Source organism: Cryptomeria japonica, chromosome 3 (assembly GCF_030272615.1).
Source record: "Cryptomeria japonica chromosome 3, Sugi_1.0, whole genome shotgun sequence".
NCBI classification, from domain to species: domain Eukaryota; kingdom Viridiplantae; phylum Streptophyta; class Pinopsida; order Cupressales; family Cupressaceae; genus Cryptomeria; species Cryptomeria japonica.
This window is the reverse complement of record NC_081407.1, coordinates 847,900,380-847,914,946: the sequence shown is the minus strand read 5'-3', so window position 1 is coordinate 847,914,946 and position 14,567 is coordinate 847,900,380. Positions and strand designations below refer to the sequence as shown.

The 14,567-nt window shown below is 37.0% G+C and overlaps 1 protein-coding gene across 3 annotated transcripts in view; it reads left to right on the top strand.

Moving 5' to 3' along the window:
- The first annotated feature begins 7,598 nt into the window (after nt 1-7,598).
- LOC131033641 (pentatricopeptide repeat-containing protein At3g53170) overlaps nt 7,599-14,567 on the top strand; it is a 73,067-nt gene continuing 66,098 nt past the window's right edge. Inside the window, exons 1-2 of one of the 3 annotated variants that reach the window (XM_057964901.2) lie at nt 7,599-7,843; nt 8,063-8,171. The gene's annotated coding sequence lies outside the window, so the exon portion shown is untranslated. Of the gene's footprint in view, nt 7,844-8,062; nt 8,235-14,567 lie in introns of all 3 variants that reach the window. The other 2 variants (XM_057964902.2, XM_057964904.2) reach the window with 2 other exon arrangements.

The window sequence follows — 14,567 nt, the reverse complement described above, 5'->3', positions numbered from 1 at the left end:
TAAAATTCCTCTTGATAAATGTGTATGGGCCCATTCAGAACAAGGATAAAAAGAAAACCTGGGCTGAAATCGAGCAATTCCTTACTTCGGTACCAGATCAATTGTGTATTATAGGAGGGGACTTCAATGCCACAGCGGATCCTTTGGAGAAATGGGGGGGTTTGAATAAAGTTTCCCAGGCCACCATAGATTTTAGAGAATGGATTATAAATAGAAATCTAATGGAAGTCAAAACTGAGATGAACTCTTTTACTTGGAATAATAGGAGAAAAGGATTCTGCGATATTGCAAAAAAATTGGACAGATTTTTCTTATGGGGAAATTTGGCCAACATTTCGAACACCTTTGAAGCAAATATCCTGCCATTATCTGGATCAGACCACTTCCCAGTCCAACTCAACATCTTAGAAGTCATCCCTACTACCCGGAGCCCATTTAGATTTGAGCTAATGTGGCTAAGAGATGAAAAAGTCTTATAGTTAATAGAAAACTGGTGGAAGGAATCCGAAGCAACAGGTTCCAAATCCTTCAAGATATTTACCAAATTAAAAATAATAAAACAAAATTTAATAGCTTGGAATAAGAACCATTTTGGAAATATCTTCAACAAAAAAATTGAAATAGAAGAAGCTTTAAAAGAAATAAACAAAGAGGTTATTAGGAAGGGTATGGACAATTACCTCTACCTTAAAGAAAGATCCCTACTAACAAAATCTGGAGAAATTTTGGCCAGAGAAGAAATTTTCTAGAAACAAAAGTCAAGGGAACACTAGCTAGAATCAGGGGATAAAAATACCAAATTCTTCCACAATAGTACCAAGCAAAAAAGAATAAGTTACTTCCTAGGCTGATCAATGAGGAACAAACTGGATTCGTGCCAGGCCGCTCAATCTATGATGGAATTATCATTTCCCAAGAAGCAATACACTCAGTACAAACTAATAAAGAATCACGTATGCTTATTAAGTTAGACATCAAAAAAGTCTACGACAAGGTAGATTGGCATTTCTTATGCAAATGCCTAGAAGCCTTTGGCTTTGCAAAACAATGGATCAACCTTATTTACGAATGTATTTCCACACCTAGAATGTCAATTCCTGTGGGATTTTTTGATATCTCTAGAGGGCTCAGGCAAGGGGACCCTATATCTCCCTTTCTCTTCATTTTAATGGCTGAATCTCTGGGTAGACTGTTCAATAGGGCCAGGGAGCAGTCGTCTATCCAGGGCATCAAAATTACCAGTGGACTTGAAGCCACCATGCACCAACAATTTGTAGATGAAACTATGCTCTTTGGACATAGTGACATGCTAGAAGCCAAGTCTATCAAACAAATTCTAAACACTTACTCATTGGCTTTTGGCCAAGAAATCAATACCCTAAAGTCAAATATATTCTTCTTCAACACAGAAGAAAAACTAGCAAATAATATATGCAACATCCTCAATTTCAATAAAGGTAATCTACCCTGCAAATACCTAGGTATACCCTTGGATGAGGGATGTAGATCCTCGAATTTATGAGACCAAATTCTAACAAAAATTATAAAAATAATAGATACTTGGAAAGGAAGGCAGTTTTCCTCAGCTGGCAAGGCAATATGATAAAATCAGTTCTATCTGCCATGCCCATATACCAACTCTCCTGTATTGACCTACCTATATAAAAAAAGAATGAACTGAACAAACACCTAAGGACCTTCTTTTAGCAAGGTGCCAATGAAAAATTCATAATGCCCCTGGTGGCATGGGATAAAATTTGTAAACCAAAAGAAAAAGGGGGGTTGGGGTTAAAAGACATAATTCTCTAGAGCAAAGCCCTAGGGGCAAAGTTGGTTTGGAGAATGTATAATAACTCCCATTTAAAGTGGGCTAAATTTCTTTATAACAAATACCTCCAAAATTCTAATCCAATCAGCATCTTTAGAATTTCTTCCTCCCCAAAGGGTTCAAGAATTTGAAATTTCATGATGGACTGTAAGGAAATCATATCAAATAAGCTTACATGGAATCTAGGGATGGAGAGAAAGAATTATTTTGGATGGATTCTTGGGGAGGCTACCCTACAATCAATAGAGAACATAAATTCGATACTGCCAAAACAATCCTAGAGAGACAGTGGGGAGATAAGGTTTCAGACTATATAGAGGAAATATCCGTCGATGGCATTAAAAGCTATAGAGGAAATATCCGTCGATGGCATTAAAAGCTGGAAGTGGAAATCCTTAGGAAACTTAGATCTCCCAACTAATGAGTTAAAATAACTGGAAGTGACATTGGCTTCAAGAAAAATCTCCTTTAGTCAAAAGGAGGATGGATTAGCATGGGATGGATCTAAGAACGGTAAACATAGCACAAAAGAAGGCTACAATGAACTCATTAGAAAAGGTCAAATCAAAGATACATACATCCCACTAAAACTATGCTGGGATAAAAGATGTCTTCCCAAAGCTGGGTTATTTGCTTGGCTGGCACTACAGGACAAAATCCTGACAGCTTCCACATTCAGAAGAATGGGTTTCGAGGGACCAAGTAGATGCCCACTCTATGAGAAGATGGAGGAAACCACCAACCATCTATTGCTGACCTGTGATTACTCCCACAATTGTTGGGGTTGGCTTAACAAGCAGATGAATTGGTACGCCCCCATCCCTGATTCATTCCTAGCCACGTTCCAAGCATGGCCAATAAAAAACAAAAGCTATATACATGAGGGTTTATGGGTTATAGATCCCTCATTAATGATTTGGGAGATTTGGAAAGAAAGGAACAGGAGGATCTTTAAAGATTGCAAGATGGACTGGCCTCAACTAACAAATAAGGTTGAGGCAACCATAATTGAATTAGTCAACTGTCACTCTATGAAGGGTCATACAAATTTGGAAATGACTGAATGGGATGGGAAAATGAGACTAAAATGGATTGGTCTGAAAATTCCCCCATATGTTGGAGATGGGCCATCCATCAACCAACAAAAACGTAAAGAGTGCAAGTGGACCCCCCCTAAAGATGGCCGGATTAAGCTCAACTTTGATGGGGCTTCTAGAAGAAATCCTGGTATTGCGGGAATTGGATGTTGTATACACAATTCGAATGGGGAGGAAATTGCAGCCCTAGCCTCACCAACGGGTATAAGATCCAACAATGAAGTTGAACTAAGAGCCCTACATGAAGGTATAAAATTATGCAAAATCATGAAAAATAGGAAAGATCAACATAGAAGGGGACTTGACTATCATTATTAATGCCCTCAGAAAAGGAAATATGCCTAATTGGAAACTCAATGCTACCCTTTCAAACATCATGATTGATATTCGATCCTTTTATGAAATCACCTTTAACCATATTTATAGAGAAGACAACTCTAGAGCGGATCAACTAGCAAATAAAGGTGCAGATGGCTACTCCTTCATCAACATTATGCTAGGCCACCATCCCTAAACTTATCATTATCCCCTGATGTATCCTTCAAATTCAAATTTTATCCAGAATTATAACCTTTAGTCTTATTAACCTTTTTTAAACTGAGAGGGGGTTTGGATCATCATCCTCATCAACTCTTAAAGTTAGCCTTATCCTAAGATTCAGCCTTATTTAGAGGGATGTTTTTAACTATGTGTTCCTCTCCCCTTTCTTCGAGTGTGTCTAACACATAAATCATACACTTAAGCTATTGGTGGGCATAAGTACCAGTATGCAGTTACTACCTTGATCTTTAATGATTACAAGACTCTGTGATCAACAATAAAGCTCTGTCATAACAATAATTTCAAATCTTAATTGCATTGGCATATCACCCAAAATCTTAAGAAAATGATCTAAGTGTCACAATATCATTACTCCCAGCCCTCGTTATTACAAATGCATCGATTCTCCCCTTATTAAATAAGAGTTCACAGACCGGCCATTTCAATTTTCTCAGGCTTATCAGAAGTGAATTCCATCCATGGATACCTGATTAGATTGAAAAGTTTTAAAAGACAGATGGCCTTTTGTGGGGAGATCACGAAGGATAGGTTGAGAAGGATTATCCATTTCCCTCATGAGGTGGTGATTTACGCAGTCGAAAGAGTTCTAGGGCAAGAATATCTCATTAACGAGGACCGCACTAGGGCCAACCAGGATATAGCGGCCATGTTCCTAGCTGTGACAATGTATTTTGAGAAAGACAGAGAGGTTACGACTGCCCTATGCAAGGAAGTCTTCAAAGCATCCATTATGGGGGAGATGGAGAGGGTTCTTGCCAATATTAGTGATGAACTGACCATCCCAAGGCCTAGGCATTATGACATCTTGATCATTGATAACAACCCGGTGCCTAGGAAGCATATTCTGGTTATTGAAGACCCAACCGCCTTCAATGCTAGAACTGAAAAAATTCGTAGGAGCCTTGAGTGTTAGGATTCCCAAAGATACTGAGAGGGGGGGGGGGGGGGGTGAATCAGTATTTGACCGGTATAATAATTTTCTTAACTTATAACATGAAAAGTGTATCAAAACTATGTACCGGTAAACCAAAAATAATGCAGTAAAGAAGAATAATAACCACAACATAAGAAACACAACATAACACAATATTTTAATGAGGAAACCCGATGTAGGAAAAACCTCGGTGGGATTTGTGACCCACAATATTCACTTACTGGCCAATAAGAGAATATTACTGCTTACAATAGGGGCCTGCACATGCAAGAAGGCCAAGTGCCTAGAGCTCACTGCTCAATTACAAATAAGTCACACATTGACTTACTAATGGATTATACAAATCCAATGTCTTGTACTGCTTCAGATCAACATCTACTATGCTAGATTCGGTACCAGTTTAAGCTCTGCTACATACATAAACCTTTATCCAATATCTACCTTATAATTCGCATATTAGGTCTGCATTAATCCTTCCATCTCTCTATCACTTAAATGATCTACAATGATCTCATACATATATGAGTCATATTACAATCCGCTAAGTCGGCTTACAAAAGATTTTACAATAAATTACAAAATATATTTATACAAAATTCTTGTCGGTCAGGGTGCTGGTAATCTTTCTTTTGGTGTCAGTGATCTGTATGCTGGTGTCGGTGCCTGTGTCTGCCTGCCGGTATCACATGATTGTAAGGTTGCCATAAATGACAATACCTTCAATCACCTACAATTTCTCATTGGAGTGTGCATTTGCCAACATTGAGTTCCTCTTCTGCCTTTTTCACCTTTGCACTCCAAGCAAGGACTCCTGGTTTGAGGATTACCTGAAACTGCAGGGTATTGAGTTGGATGGGGGGCCTGTAGTCCCAAACTCCCAAGGACAAGAGGAATAACTCTCGCCGCTTTGTCCTCTTGAGGACCCAAAATTTTGCTCGATCTTGTGACATTTAGATTCTACCACCCTGTAGGTTGTTATTATGCTATATTACTCTTTACTTCAGTGTGGTCTAGGTTATAGTATAGTTGTTTCAAAGGTCTTTTCAATCTATTAGTCTCTATTATCTAGACTTAGTATGGGTTTTTCAGTTTGTTGGGGTCCATTGATTAATATGGGCAAAACATGCTTCATTCGGGTCTTATTTTTTGGCTGTGTCTGCTTCAATTTCAATTTTGATTAGGCAGTATAGACAACTATGGTTTCCAGGCCGTACTAATGTTTTCTTAATAGTCGAACTGCTGTTAAATGTAGGAATGACATTTCGTTGGTTTAAAACTAAGAATTGTATAGATGGGGTAACCTATGATAGATGAAATACAAGGATTATATTCATATGTAGTTATATGCTCTGTATTCGTCATTTTGTGGACGAGTGGTCTATGAATCATATTCTAAATTTTATAATTCTCCTAAAATTTTTCCTGAGATAAATCCTCAAATTAAAATGCCTAATTGGAGCATTTTCTGATTATCACTATATCATCCACTATACTAGGGCGGTCCAATTTCCTTTATTCACCAAAGTGTTGCTTAATCTCAGACTAACATATGCTGACATGTTAATTTAAGATGTATGGCAGATTTTCGAGTGCATGGTTTTGTGTTTTTGGGGTGGTAGGTCTGTTTTGCAGGGCAAGGATACCATGAAGCAATGATCGATTCTTTTAAGCCACACCCCAGGATCAAAATCAGAAAACAAAAACAATGCTTCCAAAACTTTCAAAATTCCACAACATTTGTATAATTTTTTAAGATTTTTATTTTAACGGCAAAATTACCAAGCAATGTAAGGTAGAAATACCATCAAAGGATTCTGTATATTTTTCTAGGAAGTCAATCTTCTTTGGGCTAGACTGGAGGTTTTCTTGCCTCGGTTCTTTCCTACCAGTGCTCACACTGAACCGAGATGTAAAATATTTTATATTAATAAAATTCTTTTGGCCCTTGGCCTATTACCTATAAAAATAAAAATAAAAAAAACTGAAATTGAAAAATATATTTCACAGAAAAAAACAATAATTAAAAAATAAATAAATCATATCGTACACACCCAAATTGGGTAAATTTTCCCCCAAGGCACAAAAATTGATTTTCACCAAATATAGGCAAATTTATACTTAAAATTCATGGAAACAGCCTTTCAGACGCAACAGTGAGGTTGAAATCTCCATAGTATGCCCCCCCAAAACGTGCAGCTCCCCAATTCCAAAATATGAATGCTCCAAAATGTCTCCAAATAGACTACTCAATGAAGCTCCAATGGCTCTGATACCATATAAGAATTTGTCAAATATAGCCAAGATCTAGAGCACAATGAATAACACAAGAGATACAAGATATTGATAAGTATAAACTGTATTCTAATCAAGATGCAAATACTATCAATTGGACCATTAAAAATTACATACAATGTAAGATGAGCCTGCTTATAAAGGCAAGGCCATATAAAGGTTTTATTGATATTTTTTATAAAAATATTATCATATAAAATTTATTTTATTTTATTAATATACATAAAAACTAAAAAGTCATGACAATTAATCTTGAACTATGATCTATTAGGAATTATATTTTATTTTTTTAATATATATAATTTATCATATATTTATAATATTAAATAAAAAATTCATATTGAAAATTTACTTGATAACAAAATTAATATAAAAATTAATAATAAATCAATTTATTATTGTAAAACGTAAGGAGAGTAGAGGTCTTAGCAAAATGAAATACTAAATATTAGCTCATGATTGGATTTTTTTTTTTTTGGAAAAACATCATTTTTAGGAAACTCTTCAAAGTTTATACAAGTAACTTTGGTCCCCATTACAAGTCACAAACAATAGCTAACGATATTTTAAAACATCTTTTATGCATATTTGTAACATTGATAATATTGCTAAGTATCTTACATCCAATATAGTTTTTCAGGACAATTCAAGCTCTCAAAGAATGGCTAGACTAGTAAGTACAAATGCAATAAGACTTATGCATGGTGAAAATTGTATACCAAACAACACAACAAATAGAAACAAATGCATTTGATGTAAAATCACTTATATTGTAAATGATTATTGCTAACAATGTGAATATTCATTTCTTGCCACTCTTCAGCGGTCTAATATACAACTCAAATTATTTAAGATTTCAATTACACTCAATTAAAAAATGAACAAAGTCAAGTTCTCGCCACTATGTGGCACTTGTTTAAATTTTATATTGAACAAAACAATTATATAATTTTACAAAATTATGTTCACTCTCTTTGTATAGACGGACCATGACACGTTCATGTGCTTCTGAATATTTATCCCCAGGTTTAAACGGTGAGCTGCTATTACTTCATCTTGCCCGAGCAACATTAATACAGCAGCGACATCTGCATAAGGATAATTTATCGCTGAGAATGGTTTAGAATGAGGGTTTGTTAGCCTAACTTTTCTGTGAATCATCTTTCTTGTCATTTTTGAAATCACGGTGTACCTTTTCGCATTTAGTTTTTCAGAAATTGCCATAAAGTCTTTATAATACTGCAAAATCATTGAAGTATTTGGGAAAAAGCTGTTATGTGTGGTAAACTCTGCCAATTATTTCTTTATTACTAGGGCGGTAACACGCCTATTTCATTGTTTTTAAAATAGGTAATTGGCAAGGTCTGAGAATTATAGGCATGGGTTTGTGCAAGATATATTTCAAGGAAATTGGCATCGGACATAGCGCACATTTACATTGAAGCGGTATTCAAGTGGGGTATATTCCTAGGACTGCTGTTTATTTCCCGGGGCCATTTTCAAAAGTTCCATTGTTTTCAAGGTTTAGATAAACAAGTTTTTTCCATTCTCTAAAATAATTGAAGGCTGGGTAAATGCACATGATAATTGCAACTGGTTTTGGGCTCTATTTGATGGTTTCCTGGGTTTTATATCAAACTAAGTGCTTATGTATTTGCAAATTGTGGTGTGTGCTAGATTTGTCTTTGATTCGGATGTCTTACGTTGGCTACCATGTCCCTGGGTGTGTTGTATTTTAATTTACCTGCTATTTGGTCCTGGTTTCGGATTTTGTGTATTATTTTTACTGAAGTAGAACCAGAAAGGTGCAGTCCCAACTGAGTGTACAGTACACTGTTTGAATAGTTTTGTACATGGTTACTATGTGTCACTCACATAATGTTACATATCAGAATTCGTACTGAAATTTTATTCTTGTATACACATTGTTCCTAAGCTGTGTAAGTGGTGCCAAAAACTAAGGCTTGTGCTATGCTTTGTTACTTGAGCATGTGATATCTATGCTCATGTATAGTTCACCGTCAGTACTGTGGTCTATGAGTTCTTAAAAATCTTGTCTACCTGTTATTTTGCATGTGTTTAAAGCCTGTTGTTTGGATTATGCTCTATATTTTGTATACATACTAATATCACCATAGAGCACAGCTACCAGACTTGGACTTGTTATAAACTTGGTAAATTAAAAAACACCATGAAATATAGAGATTTTCTGATTTTGTAAGGAATAACGTTGTTTGCAATGGAAAATTCTTTAAATAAACTTTAAAGACATAAAAACTAATCAATTACAAGCTACTTTGATCACATATACACTTGTATATATCGAACAAATTAGTACAAAATGGTTTTGAGCTGAAGGAAACAAGGTTCTTAAACATATTAATATTGTCAAGTATTTGTGGTAGACAAAATTCATGCATTATGAAATCCATGACATCAAAAAGAAATTCATGACACGGAGTTGTAAACAATGGTAGGGAGGAACCTATATCACTTGGTCTATTATCACAAGCTCTATTCTGTGTTTTCTGCTCGTGTTTCAGATAGGTCCTTTTGCTGCTGCAGCCATAGTAAAGCATTTCTCAGGAATGAGATTGACTTGACAAACCAAAAGTTTGATTCTAATTCAATGATTTGGAATTTATTGAGGAAAAAATTGGGAAATAGGAAATTGAAAAATGCCAAAAAATTCGTAAAATAGGGTACAGGCTCCATTTTGTCGTTTAATCACAGATAAAGGAAACAAATGCTGCAATTCCATCCAATTTACTCCAAAACAATGTTTATGTTTTCTTTTCTAAAACCAGTGTGGGGGTTTTGGGGCAGCAGCCCCCAGTGGGGTTGAGGGGCAGTGCCTCTTGTGGGATCTTTTGACGCCACACGGATCTTCATGCAAATATGCCATTTTTAATAATTTTATCACTTTTAACTTTTGTTCCATGGTACTTGAGGACAAAGGGATGCAGGGATTTTTTTCAGAAATCTGGGTAGAGCTGGGGGATGACAATGCAAGTATAATATAGTACTTGAAAAATTAGTTATAAAAGTTTGTAAAAGAAATTGCAATTTGTCTTTTATGTAAGTTCAAGTGTCAACACGATGAAACAATTGAACCAGCAATGTATTGAGAATTTCAATTGTCAACTTCTTATTCTATTAAAAATCATGATTTCATCAACTTTCAACTTTCAAGTACAATGGGCCAACGCCACAATGATCTAATAATCATCCACCAAATGTTGTGGTAAACTCCTCATTACTAGAATTGTTGGACCCATCTACCCAACATTCCTCCAAATGGACAACAACCAACCTTGTTTGTGCAACTTGATTAACATCAGTTTATGCTAGCTCCTTTGGGTCTACACCCACTGTGCTATTGGACTCTCCTTGTACATAGGTGTCTCGCGGTCCTTGAGATGCAAGGTACTATGTACAACCACAAGCTTCTTCGCACTCCTATCGTTAAGTTTGTTCCTCTTGATAGAGTAGATGAAGCTCTATGTGGACTAGTTTTTCTCATCAACAAAGGGACTTTGAGCTTGTGATAGGAGGTGAACAACTAGTGTGGTTATTTGTGATTGAGGCCTATCCAAATACCCCATAGCATTGGGGTTTTGCTATGTCATAATCTCCCTATCCAACTTTGCTGCATTCACATAGCCCTTGAGTGTGGTGAATTTGAAAGCTCATGACGAATGATGTTGGTATCTTTTGCATTGTACATCTTTAGAATTATCGTTATGAAGCCTCTCTTCACCCCACTATTTGCCACAGGAACAATTCTACTAGGCCTTTGCACATACCACTTCATGTTCAATGTGTGGGCAACCACATGCAAGGGAGTGTTGAGCTTTTCCTACCTTCATTCATGATAGGTGCTCATTATAGAACTACAAGGTGGGGTCCATCTTTTGCACAATGATCTTCATTTGGATAAAAATGCTATCAATGCACTCACACACCTCACCAAGGGTTGGAGGGTTAGAGTCCTCATATTTGATCATTGTGAAAAATAGAGGATATGATGTAGATGATCCATTTTGCATCAACCTAAAAGTGTTGCTCTTCACCACTTCATTCAACCTCTTCCCATGTGCTTGGACTTATCTCACTGATTTCATTCCGGTACCATGACCATTAGTTGCAAGAGCTCTTGTAACAAATCCCTCTTCAAGAGAATGAAGTACAATACATATTTGGTCTCAACAAGTTTGAGAAATCCCTTCTTGGAGAAGACCCAAAATAGTGCTTGTGATGTGTGTTGATTGCAAATAAACTTTTGGACATCTCTTGCATCAACAACAACCTATTTGATCTAATCAATTTTTCTCATGTCCTCAAGTTCATTGCATTTGCTCAATGCAAATGCTAAATTGATGATGATGATTTCAATTGAGGGTGGGTTGTCATGTTTATAGTTTTTTGGGGGCCTTGCACATTACAATTACAATTTTCACTTTAGTTTGTTTTAAAAGTGTTTTTTTTAATAAAGTGGGTGTTTTTTGAAAACGTAGGAACACTTTGTCAAGACCTTTTTTTAAAGCATTCGGAGCTTGGTCAAAAGCATTGATCTACAAGGATACAACCCCTGTAAAAACCCCACGATTCTAAGATGGGGACATGCTTAAGATAGTAAGACAAGAATGGTCCCTAGGACAACTCAAAGTAGATAGCAACCCCAACAAGGTGTTGACGTGTATTTTGTACACAACCAACACAGAATAAAATACCCAGAGGTATCTTATCCTCTCTTGAGCAAAGTTCCCGACTGCTGAAGATCTCGCTGAAGGATCAGTCGGAGTAACTCCAAGGTTCTGTTATGTAGGATCTCTACTCATGGATAAGCTCTCTGTGGTATGATGTGATTTTGCTGGAATCACAAGGGGACTTACACTTGACGACCTAAACGTCTGATTTGCTTTGAATATTGCTGGAACACAGGATTTCACTAGCCTAGATTTTTGAAAAAGGGAAAAAGGGATGAGAGCAAGGAAAGGATCTAATTCTGACGCTAAGAATGTAGGAGCAATGAATGATCTTTGATGAAATTCTAACTAAGTCTTGTTTTGACATCCCATGACCATCTCCACAAGATTAGTGCGATCTTCGAAGGAAAGCTTTATGATGTTCAAATCATCGGTACAGGCATAGACACCATCAGGTTGATGCATATCAGTGAAGAAGCGACAATTGAAGTTAAGCTTAAGCTGAATGATTCCAGTTGACTACACAAGACAAGTCTGCAATCAACAAACTGCTAGTAGTATGGATAAACAAATTTCACCGTCAATCAAACACATTTCTTCCACTCATCTAATAACATGAAATCAAATCTGAGAAGTATAAAGACCATGCAAATTGTTGAATTGACCCATAGATTTCACCATTTCTTCAATGAAGTTTACAAGCCTTTTACAACAACATCTTGGCAACAATCTTTGCCTTCTCTTGCTATTCTACTCTAATTGCTATTCTATCAACTGACTATTCACTATTAGCTAACTATTCACCTACTATCAACTATTGACTAACTATTCTCTATTAGCTAACCACTGACTAACTATTAGCCTTTACAAATGAGGAGCCAGGGCTTATATAGTGCCCTCAATACAATTCAATGGCTTAGATCAACTTGAGATCAACGGTCGAGATTTTACAATGAAAACCCTAATTAGGGTTTGTTACAACAAACTCAATTTTGGCCAATGAAATAATTGCATTATTTGGACACATGTCTTCTCTGGAATATTCGACCAATGGAGAACCAGGGTAGGTACATTGAAGTTTGTGTCGTCTTTGATGAGTCAGGTACATTGAACCTGGACACGCTGAGGTGGACCAACCCGACTGGAGGAGTGATGATTGGGATGCCACCTTGTCTTTCCTTCAAATGTTGGACTGGAAAAGATCGTCCTTGATGAGGCTGGGCTGGAGAAGGTCGTCCTTGTTGATGCTGGGCTGGAGAAGATCGTCCTTGTCCTGGCCTGGTCTTCTTTCATTTGCCAAAACAAACCAAAAGATGATTAAGGACACATGATAAATTCATTTCGACATAGCATTTTCAACTTAAATCATCAACAAAATGATATTAACATGAAACTTGCCCAAGATTTTCTCCAGGAATAGACCCTATAAGAATTTCGCCCTGGACCCTTTGGAAGGGTCAGGAGCGAAATTCCAACTTTAGCTCAAAATTCACATTTTTGAAGGTCAAACATCTTTTCAAGGCATTTCAAATAGCTTCTCTCATCCTAGTCTAGGCCTGACTTAGCACAAAATTTGGAGAAAAGGATGGTTTTAGTGTTTTTCGCTCTGGACCCTTTGGAAGGGTCAGGAGCGATTTTCAAGTTTTGAGCATGTTCCTCCATCCTTTCAACTTCAATTCACCTCCAAGACTAAGGACACATTGCCTCACTCCTGTCTAGGCTATAGAAATCAAAATTTTAACTTGTCTTGCAAAGAAAGTAGGTGATCCTAGGATTTTCGCTCTGGACCCTTTGGAAGGGTTAGGAGTGAAATCCTTGGTTTGGGCTAATTTCCATCATTTTTCAACATCAATTAACTTGAAAAGGCAAGAACATGTCTCCTCGCACCCATCCAAGCCATGAAAACCTAACGTTTGACTAGACTTGCAAGGAAAATAGGTGATTTTAAGATTTTCGCTTTGGACCCTTTGGAAGGGTCAGGAGCGAATTTCTTCCCCTAGCCCAAAATCATCATTTTTGGAGACAAAAATCCATTCAAGGGCAATCTCAAGGACCTCTACCATCTTTGTCTAGGCCTAGCTTGGCATAAATATGAGAGGAATAGATGGATTTTAGAATTTCACTCTGGACCCTTTGGAAGGGTCAGGAGCGAATTTCTTGTTTTAGGGCTATTCTTCCATCTTTCAACCTCAACCAACTTCAAAAGGGCAAGAACATCAATCCTCACACTCATGCAAGCTATAAAAACCCAAGTTTGACTTGATTTTGCTAGGAAAATAAGGGATCTTAGGAATTTCGCTCTGGACCCTTTGGAAGGGTCAGGAGCGAAATTCTCATTTGGCTTCAAAATTTGCATTCTTGGCGACCAAAATCCACTCTAAGGCAATCCAAATGACTTCTCGCACCCTTGTCCAAGTTTAATTTTGCTCAATTTTTGGAAGAAAAGATGGTTTTTAGGATTTTCGCTCTGGACCCTTTGGAAGGGTCAGGAGCGAAAATCACTTTTAGGCTCAATTCCTTCATCTTTCATGATTTCTAGCAACTTAAAGTCACTCTCAGGGGCAACTTCTCCTTGATTTTACTTTATCCCACACTTGATCTAGCAAAAAATTGATAGCAAAGAGAGGTTTTGAGAAAATTCGCTTTGGACCCTTTGGAAGGGTCAGGAGCGAAATTCTCATTCTTGACCAAAAATCATCATTTTTTTAACTTGAAACTTCATTGCAAGGTAGAATCTCATCCTTCATTGCCCTAGGAACAAGGTTTCATGTCCAAGAAAGGTCAAAAAGTAGGCTTATAAGGAATTTCGCTCTGGACCCTTTGGAAGGGTCAGGAGCGAAATTTCCTTTCCTAGCTAAAATCCTTCATTTTCACCTTCCAAACACTCTCAAAGGCAAGATCATGTCCATTTCCCCTTTCAACATGCTTTGGACATCACAATTTGGTCAAATTGGGAAGGAAATGATGTCTAGGAGGATTTTCGCTCTGGACCCTTTGGAAGGGTCAGGAGCGAAAATCATGATTTGGGCTTGATTCTTCCTTTTTCCAACTCAAAATCACCTCAAGAGGTAACTAAACATCATCCTTCACCCAAGGGATAAGGTCTTAAGCCAAAACAAGGTCAAAAGATTAGGTTTGCAAGGAAT